Source organism: Thermobia domestica, chromosome 15, assembly GCF_964235325.1.
Source record: "Thermobia domestica chromosome 15, izTheDome1.hap1.1, whole genome shotgun sequence".
Lineage (NCBI taxonomy): Eukaryota > Metazoa > Arthropoda > Insecta > Zygentoma > Lepismatidae > Thermobia > Thermobia domestica.
The window spans coordinates 78,458,505-78,477,133 of record NC_137468.1 but is presented as its reverse complement, the minus strand read 5'-3'; the positions used below and the strand labels follow the sequence as shown (position 1 = coordinate 78,477,133).

The 18,629-nt window shown below is 34.8% G+C and overlaps 1 protein-coding gene across 1 annotated transcript in view; it reads right to left on the bottom strand.

The window, feature by feature from the left end:
• The window catches only part of LOC145671539 (uncharacterized), a 936,709-nt gene that overhangs the window by 485,843 nt on the left and 432,237 nt on the right, over positions 1–18,629 (bottom strand). The window lies entirely within an intron of this gene.

Here is an 18,629-nt window from a genome sequence, read left to right as displayed (position 1 = left end):
ATTAATTTATCATTTACCGGGAACATAATTCAAAATTTAAGAACATTCATAGACTATTTCTTTCTCTTATCAATTTAATTGAAACATCTGGAGTTGGGAACACGTCAAGTATCTGGCTGGCAATGGTCAGCGCTTTGAAACTAGTATGTTCGAGCAAATTCTGCACTACCTAAGGAGGAGTAGCACATCAATGTACAGTGAACTAAGCAAACGGTGATAGTGTAAATTGGGCGAACTCTCTTAATTTCCAAGACTATTTGGTAGATCTAGAAACAAATTAACAATCGTGTTGGGGCTTTTTGTGCTGAACGCACATCGTTCTACTAAGAGCCGTCTAGTGCGCCTAGAAATCCGAGTAGCCATTGCGTTCAAGCCAATGAATTGGTCACATATCACTTAATTAAAACTGTCTTGTAGGCCTAGAAACCCAATAAGAAATTGCGCTGGGATCGAAATGTTGAGCACAATTTACTTAACTAAAAGTCTCTGGTAAGACCATATATATAGTAATAAGATGCTGGCAACACATCACTCAACTAAAAGCCATCCGGTGGGCCTAGGAATCCAACACATTGATCACATATCACTCAGCGGAAAGCCGTCTTGCAGACTTAAAAATCCAGTAACAATCGCATTAGAGTCAATTTGCTGTTCATACTTAACCCAACACAAGCCATTCTGGTAGGCCTAGAAATCCAATAATAATTGCGTTGGGAGTTGATGTGCTGACCACACAAGAAAATATCATCTGGTAAGTCTGAAAACCCCAGTAACAATCGCGTTAGAGTTAATATGAAAACTATAGTGTAAGTAAAAGCATTCTGACAGGCTTAGAAACCTAGTAAAAATTGTGTTACAGTCAATGTGTTCATCATATATCACTCAGCTAAAAACCCTTTGATAGACCACAATTCGGATTTCTAATGTCACGAATTTATTATTATTATTATTATTATTATTATTATTATTATTATTATTATTATTATTATTATTATTATTATTATTATTATTGGTAAATAAAGTGCGGCGTAAAGACTTTACGAACTAGATGGTGAAAAAGGATCCTAAACTTCAAATTCACGAACCAATCAATAATCTTCCCACAGGAACTGAGTTTGGGGTACAGTGAAAGTATTGTATTATTGATTTCGTTAGGAATACTGGATACTGGCAGGCACGTAGCCAGGATTTCGAAATAGGAGGGGTCCGTGACAAAATACTGTGGTTATCACACCAGGAGCTCGATCATTCTAAACTATTTTACTGGCAACATATATTGGTTCGTTTAGCCAGGGTTTCGTAAGGGGGGAGTGATATGAAATAATGTGGTTACACATGAGGGGCTCGATCAATCTAAACTATTTTACTGCCAACATACCCATACTGGTTTCGTAGGACAATAAAATGAGGATATGTTAGTAAGTTTTTAATAACAAATTATGAAGAAATCTCGAATAAAAGAATATTAAAAAAGTATTGAAAACGATATAGCCTTCCGAGGGCATTCAAATTCGGTTCTTGCTCTTTCTTCTTTTTATTATCATCGTTTAATGCCGTCAAAGATAGAAATGAGATGTCTTTCGGTAGTAAAGATATCCTATAAAATGGATTAGTGTTGCCGCGAAATTGTAAATTTCTTTAACAAGTGTAACTGGAATCTATGTTGCCAGGCTCAGATTGATTGGTGATTGGGGCTTAAGTTCTACCTCTAAGTCTATCTGATCGAACCGGTTAATCGATCATCATTTGTAGTCCATAGGATTAGCATGGAGCTTGATGGAATTCGGAATACTGCGTTACAATAATATTCATTTTTAACTTTACCCCCCGTTTTCTTCACACCAAAATCCTCATAAGAATAAGTAACCAAACGCTTGCTGTAGCTTTGTATTTTTAACGCTGATTCTTCTTTTCTCGTTTCTGTTTCATCCTTCCTTATTTTTTTCATTTCTGGTTCAGAAGGGGGGGGGTTCCGGACCCCCGGACCCACCCCTTCGCTACGTGCCTGATACTGACATTACGAATGTGTGAAGTGTTTAAAATAATATGATATATAAAATATCCACTGACTGACTCACGAGATTCGGATCATTTAAATACATAATGTAGGAAAGGAAAAGGTGTTTATAGCAGTTTTCGTAAAATAAAGATATTTTTTCTAAAAAAAAAAAAAAAAAACAATTAAATCCTTTCCTCTGTTAACCCCAAACTGTGTGTAGGATTGTACTTCTGCTTGAACAGGACTTTTATGTAATGCTCTCAGGAAGAAAATGTCCTTAAACATGCTGAAAAAATTGCTAATTACCACCGCTTGATTACATAACGTAGTAGGTTTGGTTCATGTGTTCGAACATTACGTTATATTTTTGTTTCTGTTGTGCGCACTTTTGTACTTTAAAACACTCTTCACTGCTTGTCTGCGTCATAAGCGCATGTGCTCGCAAAAGAGGGAGGAGAGAACTGAAAAGAAGCGGTGTTGTGAATACTAGATTTGCTACTTCTGAGCAGATACACTTAAACTTTAGGGAGATATATAAAATCTGCCGGTGTACTGTCTTGTTCAAACTGGTTAACCATCTCTCTTTGAAAAGACTTGTACTCTTCCACAGTTGGAATTAAATGAAAGAAGCATGGATTTTATCGACTCAATTATTATATTTACTTAGAACCAACGTATTAGAAATTCCGACGTACTACAAGAATAAAAGTGAGGGGGAACGCGAGGGACGCCGCTACCCCACTTCTAGAAAATATCTATGGCGTCACCAAACTTTCTAATAAAATTATAATGGACAAATACAGACACGGGGGACGGCTTAATGTCATGCGTCCCTCTTCCTTTTCAGATCCACTTTCACCCCTACAGGCTTGAATATCGTCATCTAAAGCAACGAAGGTGACCAGGAATTTTTGAGCACGTCTATACCTGGATTATATTCCCATAATCCATATGTTTTTCCTTTGCAATTGTCAAGCAATGTATAATAAGTGTATTACTATTAAATAAGGTTGTGTCAAACTACCAATAAACTATGGACAGCCAGAAACACTTTAGTTGAGTTATATATTGGCTCCCAATCGCCGCCTTTTCTCTTTATCTAGATCAGAGTTCTCTACAATGACGTCATTATCTCATTAAAGGAGCTACTCAATTCTCTCACTAAAAATTCTACATCCTCAACGGGAACCTAAAACAAAATATGTTAAGTAGAAACCGGATGTTAGCCATAATGCCTATTCTTTAATATTAAAGATATGAACAAAAATGATGTTTTAAAGTTTATATCGGGGTTTATAATTTCAATTTAAGCCAATTTTATTTTGCCTATTTAGCCCATTCCTGCCTCAATAATTGTTTTAGTGCCTAATGTTGCCTATTCTATGCATTTTCTTCAAAATAAGACTTTATTGCAAAAATATAAATTTTAGTGTTTCAAGATAAGATTTTGCCTCTTCCGAGAAATGTAAGTGTTGTTTGTAGTGATAAGATGTCGTAAAACATCAGACTGCTATGTGTAATGATAAAGTGCTGTAAAACTTTGGACTTGTGTGTGTACTGATAAAGTGTATAAAATTGGACTGTTATGTGTAGTGATAAAGTGCTGTAGAGAATGTATTTACCAAATATACCTGGAATACATGTCAAACTTCGTTATTATATATTAACAAACAAGTATGTTTCTATATTCCTTGAACATTATCTATGACTTGAATTTATTTTTAATTGTATTGAGTATTTATTTTCATTATTTCGAGTTACATTTTAGTGTCTATTTTACTGCCTACTTTTTAAAATTTTAAGTGCCTATTTGCCTGCCTACTTTCCAGGATTTTGATGCCTAAACATCCTGTCTCTAATCTTAAGTAATGCTCGCAAGTGATTTAGCTACACCCAAAGTAATAATAATAGTCTCTAAACATCAGCGCAATGATTCTATTATGAAAGAAATCTATAGCCAATCCTCCAAGCACAGAGATATTGATGGCTATTCTACAATTGTAGTTATTCATTACTCTTCCTCAAACGAGGTTACGAGATCTAATACGTGATGGACTACGGTGTTAACCTTCAGAACCCAAGGTCACTGGTTTAATTACAGATCGTTTGACTCTATGGTCGAGAAATATCGAGGGTCCATCTTCTACACCCTACATTTTATAACAAAAGGAAGCTCTAATAAGTATTTTAAATTCAATCGTTTCTTTTATAAATATAAGAAAAAATATGCTTTCCTTTTTTAAAAAAAGATAACATACAAATCAAAACAAATTGTATTGAAAAGTAAAAATAATTTTGATTTCAAGAAAGTTACTTTAATTTTTAAAGAAAAGTATCTTTATTAATCACACAATTCTTGTACATAAGCAATTCATACAATTTTTCAATTCCCATGTAAATCAAGTGATATAAGAACGCTTCCCATGCTTTTCTTTTTACCCATATTTAAACATTCTTTTTTCAAAAAAAAAGTAGTTATCTTGAAAACATAATTATTTTAAACTTTTCAGTAAGATCTTTAAAATTATTTTTCTTTTTAAAAACAATATGTTTTTAAGAAATATTTTATTTTCTATATTTTTTTATTTTTAAAATTTTATTTGATGTTTTAACTCAAGTGTGTTATGAAAAGTCGCAAAAATCTCAAAATTTTGTTGGAACTTGTGGCTGTTAACCCCTGTGTAACATACAATCCCGCTGTATTCAGGAGTAAAGATGGTTGCATACAAATAGACTAATATTGATCTTGAATATCAAAGAACAGGTTTAACTTTTAAAATACATACGTATATAATCATGGCTGATTCAATGGCGAGAATTCAACGTCTTCTCTATGGTACAATGTTTTTAAAATGTCAAATAATTCAAAGATAACAAACGATATCGAAATTTTAGAAAGTTCATGGGATAATATCTACAAAATGCTACTAGATGAGATAGCAACTAATTTTAGTATTCTTTTTCTCTTTTTTTATAGGCTCGAAATTAGTTTATGTAATATATGATAGCATTAAGTACCAAGGGCTGAAATTCGTGTCCAATACATTAAGTCTTCAAACTAACAATTAATTTATTCAATAATAGCATTTTGCAATCATTATGGCTAACATTCTAAAATGTTCATGTTGTTTGTTCCTAATAAATTATTTAAAAAGAAATAATGATAATAATAATAAGGAGGAGGAGGAAGAAGAGTAAAAGTGGGGGAAGTGGGGTTACTGTATTCCTGGTACTCCAAGCGGAACAGTTTGGAGAGAAGTAAATCTTCCAAACCAGGACCGTTGATGTAAAGTATATTTTCATCCCTTTTATCGGTAGAAAGTATCTAGCGTATTGATTTTTTTTATTTCATCCCCGTTAGAAATATCAATAATAATGGTTAGAAAAGTAACTCGCACTTATGTCCAAAGCTTAATCATATGCTGTGACGTGGCGTTGTAATACTAATATTCAAGCGTACTATAAATTAAGATTACATATTTTGCGAGGCCTCTAATTAATAATTTGACACCCCTGAACCTAAGAAAACTCTCTCCAATCTCTTTCACTCTTATCTTTTCTTATTAAGTATATGTCTAAATAATACAGCCGCGTCTGCTTACACTGATCCAAGAGCAACGGTGAGGGATGTACAGAGTCAAATACACAGATTACGTTCGCATCCAATCAGCAAGAGTCTCAGCTACTTCTACTGCCAATGAAAAAGTCGATCACTCTGTAGTAGTACCAACATCGTTTTCAGTATAGATCTAGCTCTGGGGCGCACCCACCTTGGGGCCGGACCTCCCCCCAAAAAAACTTCATAATTCGACATACATTTATATGCTTTCTAAATAAAGCTATATTTAATTCAGTAGATTAATTATTGGCATAGCCTTGTAGCTTAAACATTTGGATTTACACTTCATCTATACTCTTGCTTTTCACACACTTGAAACAATCTACTTCTAACATTTTCTTCAGAGAATATAGGTATCGGTTCTTACACTATACTCATAGTATACTTATACTATACTTAGACTATACTATACTTCTTACTAACAGTATTTTCAGATGCAGAATAACATCTGTTCAGTAACATAAGACGTAACATATTGTAGTAATTGGACCGGCCTCAAGCTTTGGACACCCGCAACAAAACTTTCTGTGTACGCGCCTGATATAGCTTAAATTTCTCTCTCGTGGACGGAATCCTTTTACCACAAACCATACTTCAATCTCGAGTTCTTTAATATTCTGTCCCCAGAAATTGGCCGCCCCGGCCCCGATCTCCTGTGGCCTGTGCATAAATGTGGAACTATACATAGTTACTGATGTAAAAGTATGTAATACCAAAAATAATATTTTAGAATATTACAATAAGGATAGGACATACACACGTATAAAATAAAGAAACGTGAAAGGATTGGCATGACTGAAAACTAGGAGAAAATGTAAACCGACAGGACACCCGAACACAAGTTTTCAATCTGGAATCCTTAGGGAGTATAGCGAAGGCCCTTAATGAAAGGTTTACTTTGTCTGTCTGTCCGTCTTTCCGTCATAAATCTCAAGAACTATTTGATGGATCAGCATCAATTTTGAACAGAAAGGTCCAGAACTTGCATGAACAGGTGCCAATATTAATCTTTAGAACTCCAGAAAGTTCACAGTGCCTTTAATATTTTTCTTTTATGTTTCCTCGTAACTATATTGCAAGGTTCCGTACACCTACACATACTATGAACATGTGTTTTTTACGATTTGTCTGTTAAAAAAAAACACGAAGAGAACACGGAGAACCACGAAGGACTTCAACGTCCCCTCCTCCCTCCAAACGATGGCTATAAAAGAGCAAGTCAAGACCAAGGAAACATTAGTGCCCTGTTCTGATCAACCTACAATATCTACTCCCGAGGCTGCTTTGGGCTACGGAGACATAGATCTCATCTGAGGTTGCTTTGTGCTAGGGTACCTATCAAATTATCCTATGAAACCGAGACAAGACTATGCCGAGCGAGTCATGTTTATCCATACTAAAAACACTTATTATAAAGTAATTATAGACTTAGAGAAAATTTTTAATTGAGATTTTGTATAATAATTATATACATCTTAACTATATATAAAACTACATGGTCTGACATAAATTAAAGGGTTGACGTGGAAAATTGAATTTTTTCATGGTTGTAGCTTTCCGAGACTAACTGACAGGAAAATTGCCAAAAGTGAATATTTTTTATTTTTAGGGGGTCTAAAGGAGGGATGAAGAATTTCCTCATGTTATTTAAATGGGTGTTTTTTGTACCTATAATCTCATGTTTTAGGTACTTGGAATTGGAATAAAAACTTGAAATTCGTTATGCTTGTACGTTTTCGTTAGCGTTAACTAAGTAAATAAGTAAAAATAAAAATAAAAATTTCCAACTGTAGCGTAGTTTTATGGGGAACTGAAAAATCTTTCCCTTGTTATTTATATGCACTGAGAAAAAAAATTGTAGGTGGCGTACTTAAAAAGATAGGTTACATGCGTAATTCCTGTAGTTTTTGGACTTAACGTACAGCAGACGTATAACTGAAAACGCATGTTTTATAATACTTTCTATATAAGTCTTCCATCTATAGTAATTTCCGTATGAAGCAATATAAGAGGTCAGGATCTCACATACAAATGTATGTATATAACATATAGTTGACGAAGGTAACATAAGTATATGCATGTGACATACGGAAAACTGTTAGATGTCAGACATCCTGCAACGGCATGATGTAACATCTAAGGTCAATTCTATGTAGCATACGGATAACGTATGCTCCGTTCTGATTTCTATAGTAAGCAAGAGGATACCGTATATTTGTACAATATATTGCTGTCCGGAGAACGGATTTTTCTCTGTGTGGGACACCCTTTACACCTGAAAATTATTGGGCACTTCCTGTAGGGCTACAATGATTAAATTTGACATGATTGTAGCTTTTTGGGACTAACCGATAGGAAAATTGCCAAAAGTGAATATTTTTAATTTTTAGGGGGTCTAAAGGAGAACTGAAGAAATTCCCCATGTTATTTAAATGTGCATTTTTTTCTTCACTTATAATCTCATGTTTTAAGTAATTAGAATTGGAAAAAAAACTTGAAATTTGGCATGCTTGTACGTGTTCGTTAGCGTTAACTAAGTAAATTGCTAAAAAATTCCAACTGTAGACTGATTTTATGGGGAACTGAAAAATCTTTTCCTTTTTATTTATATGGGACATGTTCTACATCCCAAAAAGTTTAGGCACTTCCGGGAGGATTAGATTGATGAAATTTCGCAAGATTGTAGCCTTCCGGGACTAACCTACAGGAAAGTTGCCAAAAGTGAATATTTTTAGTTTTTAAGGGGTCTAAATGGAGAATAAAGTAATTTCCATGTTACTTAAGTGGGTGTTTTCTTGTGATACAAAATTTAATCTTTTGGATAGTTGAAATACGAAAAGAATCTTGAAATTTGGTAGAATTGTAGGTTTTAAAGGTTCGAGGCCGTAAGCGAAGAAAACGCGGAGATCTGGGGACAGAGTCCCCAGCTAGCCGAAGGCTATTTTTATTATAAAAGGTGAAGGGATAAAATCCCGAGTACTTTATTAATTATACCTACAGAATATTACAATCTACTTTATCTTTGGTTTATGCAGCCCACCTAGAAATATATAATGAAAGAAATACTTCTTTTACAGACATTACAACTTCGAGTTTTGTGTTTACATTCCCATACAACATTGCGGTTATTAAGGATGGCACCTATTATTAACGTGGGCTCCAGACCAGGTGCACAAATCATCATACACAGGACAGTCTGTTCCATACCATATTTGTCTTCAAGGGAGTAGAATTAACGGACCTTACAACTAGCAAGTGTACCCCTGGTTTACAATCACTACTTCAGATAAAAGTACGTTAAAAAGACGGGAGAATTGGTGAAGTTTTTTGTCTCCTTTACGAGATTCTCGACACATCTTGCCTTCTAATATGGTAGGTATAAATTACAGAGAAACACGATGTAAAAAAATACTAACCATATAAAAGAAGAAAATGGAAAGCAATACACTTCAGAACAAGGTAAAGTGTAAAAGCAAATAAGTGTTAACGGAATAATAATTGTCGACATAGAAAGACTTATTATGTAATAAATGGGATTTTGTATCATCTGCCTCAACAACATTTACAAGCATCTATTCTCATATGTGCACACACACAATAGCAGTCGTATACTCTCATCTAGTCAGTAACATAACCACATAAACGTGTTTTTCCTCTTCTCGTTATTTTGTTTAGAAAAAAACGGAAGAAATCTTGAACATTTATTTCCCCAATAAAAACAGCTTTTTTGCTGTGTAGGAATTTGGAACACGAAAATTCCATAGTCAAATATCCTGTCACGACGCCAACGACGTCTCTTCTTCTTTGACACTTAGAATATACTACCCTCGCTCTAGCACTTCTGACGTAGGAATGTCGTCAAACACTGTTTCATTATTTGCTCTTTCTTCCTCCTCTTTTTAAAACGGAAACCACAGAGGTGATGACGTTGTGGAACGAACTACCTATCTACCATGCTTCAATTTCTTATTATGTATACAGGCGCATGTACTTCGAATACACCGTCCATGTTTTAAATACTTTATAGCATTTATATTACAATACGTTGAGGTTGCTGTTGTTATAGGTTTAGTTCTTTTGATTTCTTTTTAAAAGGGGATAATGTGTGTTCCGTTTCTCATTGTGAAGTTACAATAGATTTCCAGCTATGGAGATCTGATATTCAAACCGGAAGTGAGAGATATATAGCTTCCATTTCCAATAGGGAAAGAAGGCGGAAATGGAGTCTACTCTTGGGGAAACGGTAATATGTAGAGAGAGAGATTTGTTATAACATCTCTCACTCCTTCTACGCACTACCCTTCTTGCTCTATGTAAACCCAATCATAAAAACGGAAGTGACTGAATCTACCACTTCCAGTTCCTATTGAAAACGCAAGTAGCAGCAGGGCGACATGCATATACATCACGTGACCGAGTTTGGGAACTGGAATAGGCATTAGGTTTAAACCACTTCCAGTTTTAGTTGAGATTAGAGTGGAAAAATGTTTCAGTTTTACGTCCTACACTTATACCGTGGAGGCTAATGATGAGAAATAAATGAAATGGTGGCATGAAGAAAATGAGAAGAAACGTAATAACCCCAAGAAAAGCCACGTACACGGTGTTTGTCCACCACAAAGATCATTTGGCGCGAACGGGGATCGAACCAGGGACCCCACGCAGCAGAGATGAATGTTCTATAACTGAGCCACCGTGGCCTCGCAAGGGATTCAAATGGAGATGGAATATAATCTAGGGATGTTAAACTGATTGCAGAAATCCGATTCTAGCTACTTATTACCGTTTTTAGTCTATAGGAATCAACGTTAAAACCGGAAGTGATTGGTTTCTACCATTTCTGGTTTAAATAGATGATCAAGAGAAAGAGAGAGAAGAGGACATCTATTCTAAAAATGCTAAAATTAATCCAAAGAAAAAGAAAGCTTCCCGTTTTCTCATCACTTTTGCTCTATGTAGATAAATATTAAAACCAAAAGTTGTACTGGATTTCTATCACTTACGGTTTTTGTAAAGAGTTAAAGATGTACACGAGATCTATTCTTGGAGTGCTTAATTGATTGCAGAATACTGCTTCTCGCTATCTAATACTAACTTTTGCCGTATAGTGATCAACGTAATTTGAAATTGTTGATTTCTACCGCCTTCAAGCTTAAATGTCACTTCTATCAATATATTTGATGCCTCACTTGAGACCCTCAGATTCTCTATATCCTGACCGAAATTGATGGTTATTTATCAAGTAGTTCTTGCGACTTTTTGCTTCCCGGATGGATACAAACACAGACAGGCAGGATATCTATATCTATCTATCTATCTATCTATCTATCTATCTATATATATATATATATATATATATATATATATATATATATATATATATGCATGTTACTTCCTTCCATGCTACATAAGGTGCCAATAATAAATATAACACAAAGATATGGGATCTCAATGTATGCCACAGTAGCCACATCAGATTTGTAAAATATTACCAACTTATTTTATATAATTTGTTTGTTTCTGGTTTTTTTTATATATAATTTTATTTTATTTTCAGATAGACTTCATGAGGCACAAAAATCAGTCCTTGTCGCCAACTCCAAAATTAGAATATTCAATAGGAATAACTTTAACGGAAACCGAAGACAAACAGAAGACTTTATCAGAAAACGGAGACAATTATTTAAACGTTGTGAATAATAAGAAACAAAACAATAACGCATCGAAAATCATAAAACAACTAATGAAATTGAATTAATAACTAGTGTAATGGCATGGAAAGTGGCACATTTCACAATTACCTTTTATCTCTGGTACTGATCTGAAAGAAAAGACGTTTGCTCTATTACAAACTTATTCAAAATTATTTTTCATTACTATTTGTGACGATGTATTTAGAATAAATAAATTGTTACAATTATATTTTGCATTTGACTTGTTCAAGTATGCATTTTGAACTTTGGATTCTAAGTCTTATCATTGATCACGTATTATAATTGGACGATATACGCATTAAATGTGACAACATTGTCTGCTGGGTAAGGTTTTGTCACCTGTTCTAAATTAGACGGCACATCCCGAGTTTTAAGAAAATTTTCAGCATCCCGACCTACTCCTAAAAGGGACGCATTATCTGGAGGAACTCCACACTTTTTCTGAAATATTTCTTCTTGGTGTAATTATTTAATTTCTGTCCACGACGTGTGACTATGACAATCGAGATATCGATATTGTTCTCTCGCTAAAAATGTTTGTTTGGCAGGAGTAAAATCACCGTTAATGATGTTATTCTTTGACTGGTCCAATGGTTCATACTTTAAGTTCAACCAACCACCGACAAACTGACGCTACGAATTTTATTTTGTGTGGTTTTGTTTTAAATTTTCACTTATGAACTTATTGCTTTCTACTATACTTAATACCACTGATGAAAATTTTCCGGAAAATTTTGAAACGGAAAATTTTCCGATTCATAAAAACATACTCCACTTATTCCTACATCGTTGTTTAGTCGAGATCTGAGGTGGAAAATTTTCTTCTATATTTTTCCGGAAAATTTTCCGTTCTTAACAAAGATCAGTGATCAAGTAACAATTCGTCAGTATTCATAAAATTGATTGAATTCATATATAGAAACGTTAAAAAGTGAAAGATCGTTGAAAGAATCTGAAAATTTTCATGGCTCAGACAATTTTCAGTACGATGTAGGAACTAGTGGAACAATTTTTCATGAATCGAAAAATTGTCTGTCCTGTACAATGAAAATTTTCCGGAAAATTTTCCGATTCATACAAACATATTCCACTTATTCCTATATCGTTGTCTAGTTGAGATGTGAGGTGGAAAATTTTCTTCTATATTTTTCCGGAAAACTTTCCGTTCTTAACAAATATCAGTGGTTAAGTAACAATTCGTCAGTATTCGTAAAATTGATTGAATTCATATATAGAAATGTTAGAAAGTGAAAGATCGTTTAAAGAATCTGAAAATTTTCATGGTTTAGATAATTTTCAGTACTATGTAGGAACAAGTGGAACAATTTTCCATGAATCGAAAAATTGTCTATCCTGTACAGTGATTAAAATTTTCCGGAAAATTTTGAAATGGAAAATTTTCCGATTCGTAATAGAATAGTCCACTTATTCCTACATCGTTGATGTGAGGTGAAATATTTCTTCTATAGAGAGAGAGAGAGAAAAACTGTGGTAAAAGTTTATTTCCCAACTTGAAATACAAAATTTTCCGGTTCCCGAAAGCTAACTGGAAAATTATAATTTGTTGCTGACTAACTTTCCTCTACTGAAATTCAATTTTGTAGCTCTATGTGCAGTTAAATATAGTGGATAATTTTCCACCTAACATCACTCCTACATAATGTCCAAATTTGTCAGGCCTATGAAAAGTGTTTTCCACTTGTTTCTACATCGTGATGAAAATTTTCCGATCTATGAAAATTCCTCTCACTTGTTTCTACAGAGCAATAAAACTTTCCGATTCAGAAAACAGTTGTTTTACTTCTTGCTTCGAAAAGATGAAAACTTTCCGACTCATAAAAAATTCCATTTTTCCATATAAGGCAGGAAATATTTCGATTCATGAACAATTGTTTAACTTGTTCCTACATAGTACTGAAAATTGTCTGAGGCATGAAAATTTTCAGATTCTTTAAACGATCTTTCAGTTTTTAACATTTCTATACATGAATTCAATCAATTTCATGATTGCTGAGGAATTGTTACTTGATTACTGATATTTTTTTAGAACGGAAAATTTTCCGGAAAATTTTCCGCCTCACATCACTACTTAATACATTGTTCCATGTACACAATTTGGTAAGAGGAATAAGCAATCTGAATATGTTCTATAAATATGTCCCAAAACTATTTTCTATGTGTGTGTGTGTGTGTGTGTTTTGGGCTTGTGGGTTCTTCTAATTTCATTCCCATTAGAACTGGGCGGGTCTTAAAAAGTGATATCTTCTTAATGGCCAGCGATGTAGGTCAAAGATTAATAATTAAAAGGTATCTCAAAGACTAGTAACTCTTTATCGTGTTGGCTACACTCTCGTTCGGAAAAAATAATATGCTATGGAAAAATGTAATACAAAGAATGAGCGGATGGTCTAGTAATTATTTTATTTTGCATTTCTTTAGTATATACAAAGATGAACGACTGTTCTGTTAGTTAAAAAAAAAGTCACTATGTGGCGTAGGATTAAATAATAATGTATGGACGGTAATAAATAAATGCAACTCTTCCAGAAGATCAATATTTAGATCCAAAGTATCTAGAACTAACTCTATGGCCTATGGAACCCGGAGGTTCAATGCCGCGTTCACAAAAGCTCTCCACTGACTTCTATCCTTAGCTAACTGCATCCAGTTTCTACTCTGTATTCCAATCTCTGCGAGATCCATCTTAATATTGTCCTCCCATCTGCGTCTAGGTCTTCCTAATGGTCGTTTTCCGATTGGTCTTACCGCTAACACTTTGAAAGCGTCTCTACTTTCTTCCATTCTAGCTACATGACCCGCCCATCTAAGCCTCCTAGACTTGACGACCCTAACAATGTTGGGTAAACCATATAAATTATGTAGTTCCTCGTTATGAAGTTTGCGCCATTCTCCATTCCCGTTCCTCTTGGGTCCGAATATTCGTCTCAGGATCTTGTTCTCAAATACTTTCAGTCTATGTTCTTCCCTCAGAGTAAGTGACCATGTTTCGCAGCCATACAGAACTACAGGCATGATTATCGTTTTGTATATTTTAAGTTTCAAATTCCTCGACAGAATTCGCGACGACAAGTGATTTTGAACCGAATAGTAACACGAATTCCCTGCTTTTAGTCGACATTTAATTTCTCCGTGAATATGATTTTCCTCTGTTAATATTGATCCTAGATATTTGAAAGTATCCACTTTATCAAAAGTATTATTTAGTATTTTAACGCATCCATAATTTGCTGTATTCCGGTACCGACGCACTTCCATGTATTTAGTTTTCTCTGCATTTACTTCTAAACCCATGTCCCTGCAAGCGTTTAATAAGATCTCTGCATTTATTTCTATTGTTCTCCTATCATCTCCTATTAAATTTACATCATCAGCATATGCCATAACCTGGTGAATACCGTTCAACTCTAGGCCCTGGTTGCTATCTTTGATTTTCCTTATAGCGTATTCCAAAACGAAGTTAAATAATAATGGCGACACCGCATCTCCTTGTTTCAGGCCATTTTCGACGTGGAAGCTCGTGGACAAAAAATTTCCTACCCGGACTTTATTTTGGGATTCATTTAAACATATCTTAATTAATCTAATTAGCTTTCTCGGTATTCCAAGTTCTGCAAGAATGTTGTATAATGTTTCTCTCCTAACCGAGTCGTACGGCTTTCTAAAATCAATAAATAGTTGATGTACCGGGGTATTGTATTCCCACTTTTTTTTCGAGTATTTGGAGAAGATATAACATATAACAATAATCTGTAAGCATAGGGTCAAATGGAAAATAAAAATTTAGTTACAGATATAATAGAGTTCCTACTAAAACCCATATTTTATAATAAGAATAAGGTAACTATCGAGCGGCTTCAATTCGTAGAAAATTATAGAAAATCTAGATATTATTTTGGAGAAGTTTTTCTTCCTTTCTTTAAGTATAAATTGTCATTATTTCGATTTGATTTTCGATTGATTTCATTTCAGTTTAATAATCCCTATCAGCAGCGAGGCTATATGAAACGTGGACCTACAGCTTAACGTGGAATCCAAACAACATTAGCTCCCACCGGGAGTCGAAGCCTGGTCTTCCACGCCAAAGGACCTTTTATTCGATTGGGAGATGTATAAGATATTTGGAAATACTATTGAATCTTAGGAAGGGTATATTTCTGTGGATTGACGTTGCTGCAGAATATTTAAAAAAGTATTTCATAGCTTCCCCTCTCAAAGAAAGGGAAGTCTCAGAAACCAATGGTATATATGTACGAGGGTAAATCAAAAATTGTCCGTAATTTTTACATAACTCTTTATACATTGTTCATACTGACTTCTGTCCTCGTCTATTTTATTGTTATGTTGTTCTGGTCATGCTATGAATTCCTTCATTTATCTTCCTTTTGTTGAAGTTGAAGATAGATCATGGCCGCTTTATTAGAAGTTTACCCAAAGACGAACAACTAGCAATGATCCGGTTTTTGTGGTCGGAAGGTGTATCAAGGGCTGAAACCCATCAACGACTTTCGACACAATACGAAAACAGGTCTTGCCGCAACGGAGTGTTTACGAATGGAGTGAGAAACTCAAAAATCGTCGCACAAGTGTTACGAACAAGAATGTTATAAATAGAGGATATGTCCATATGTACCCGGTATCTTCATCCTATTAAATCGATGAAACCAAAAAAAGCAACCGAGCAGCGGCACGTCTGATTGGCTACTCTCGTTTCTGCCATTGTCTGATTGGCTACTTTCGTTTCCGCCATGATTGTTGGCTCAAAACACTGCGATCCTATTGGGCGGAGTGGGCAGAGTAGGGGTGGCGAAACTGTGACGTATGGCTTCAAGATTTTGTTGTAAGGGCAGATCCTCTATTTTATAAGATCCTTGGTTGCGAACGAGAAAGCAGCCGGACGACCATCTATGGCCACAAATGATGACAACATTGAGCGTGCACGTAACATGGTTCTGTTAGACGGACGAGTGACTATTGATGAAGTAGCACATGCTCTGGACCCTGATACACCTTTCAAGCCCAAAAACCGGTTCACTGCTCGTTGTTCCTCTTTGGTGTAAACTTCTAATGAAACGGCCATGATCTATCTGCAACAAAAGGAAAGCTAATGGAGGAATTAGAATCAAATTTTCATAGCATGACCAGAACAACATAATAATAAAATAAACGAGGACAGAGATCAGTATAAACAATGTGAGAAGAATTATGTCAAAACTGCGGATATTTTCTTACCTATCCTCGTATATTCTAGTAAATTTGATAGGATCATTATAATAGGATGGATTCAATATGAATAAAGTTCAAAGACTTCATCCGCAAAATAACATAATCTAATCAATTATTAATATTAACACGAAATCTAATTAGCACTCGCCGCTGGTTACTGGTTAGCGTGTACGTCTTTTAGTTCATGTGCTGCTAGTTTCGGTTCGCAATGGGAGAGAGTATTTAAAATTTAAATGTACTATGGTGGTTCGGATTTCACTTTAAACTGTAGGTCCATGTCTCATATAGCCTAGGTGCTATAAACAGACGCTTAACTTCAATAAGCAAAAAAATAAAATCTAATTAATTAGTGCTTTTCTAACATAATTTGTCTTACAAAGATATATAAATACTGTGTCTTACAATCAGTGCAGAGTATCTTCTGCTTACATTTTAATAACTATAGTTAAGATTAAGGAGGATGTAATCCAAGTGACACACACACACCCTTGAACAAATTCATTTTTCTTTTCTTTTTCCTGTAATTAGATTAGACAAATTCCAGTATAATTTAATTAGTTTTTGATTTCATACAATCTTGTAAATAATTTCCTGATTTTTCTTGTTTCACAAGACTCATTACTCATTTCCACATACAATGATACTCTAACAAATAAATATCTCTCTTTCTATATGTATAAACAAGAGAGGTCTATTTCTGGAAAAATTAATCAGAAATTCTAACGAACCTATGGTTAATTGTTACATCCTTCTGCACGTTAATTTGGATTTTTTTAATATAAAAATGAGATAATTAACCAACGTTGAAAGTTAACGTAAGGAAAATCGTTTTAAGAAAGAGTGTTCTCTTTCATTAATTGAATCAAAGAAGGAAAGTCACAAATATCACGGATTCTAGATTTGAATGACACACACACCATTCCCGGAGAGCTCCTCCGTGGCTAAGCGGTTAGCGTACGCGCCTTTGGCGTGGGAGACCCGGGTTCGATTCCCGGCGGGAGCTCATGTGGATCGGATTCCACGTTCATCAGTAGGTCCACGTCCCATATAGCCTCGCTGCTGAACGGGACGTTAAACTCAAAATCAACTCAACTCAACTCAACACATTCACGGACTAAAAGAGAGACGATAGCGGTCTGATGTTGCTGATTGTTCATAATTTTTGACGCTAAGTTTGCAGTAGTTATAAATGCAGGGGTAAAAGTGAGGGGAACGTGGGCAAATATCGTTCCCCCACTTTCAAAAGATATCTATAGCGTCTTTCCACTTCCTAAAAATTACAATGGACAAAGATATCCAAGGGGATAGTGTGACGTCATGCTTCCTCCCACCTTTTCAAATTCACTTTAACCCTTGTAATAAATCCACAATTAAAATACAAAGGAAAGCGGTATAATAAAGTAATATTCTTTTAATAAAGTACACTTTCCAATCTGACAATGTAAAACATCTAAAACATTTACTATAATAGTAACTATAGCATGAGCTTCCTCACATGACCAAATATAGATTTGCTCGAATTTGATGCTGGTAACCTGAAGTTCGATTCTCAGTATAGCTCGTGTGGTTTTGATCTCACTTTAAACCAGAAACGTCCATAGGACTATTCTCCCACGGTGGCTCAGTGGTAGAGCGTTCACCTCTGGTGCATGGGGTTCCGGATTCATACCCTGCTCCCGCCAAGTGAACCTTGTAGTGGACAAACACCGTGTGCGTGGGTTTTCTCGGGGTTCTCCCGTTTCCTTTCACTTTCTTCATCCCACCATTTCATTCATTTCCCATCATCACCGTCTCCTTTAGCCTAACCGGCTTAAACGTTGGACATAAAACTCAAAGATTTCATTTCATTTTTATATCTATATATATAGAGAGATGATTCCGTTATTTTTATAACAAGCCGTATATCTTTGAAACTATTGCTTTTCCCCAAAATTCAAGCTACATTGCAGATTGCTTTTCATGCTTCTCGTATATAACACAACAACCGATATTTGAAACTTAAATATGCACATAAATAGTAAAAGAATTATAAATTCTTCACTTATACAATTCT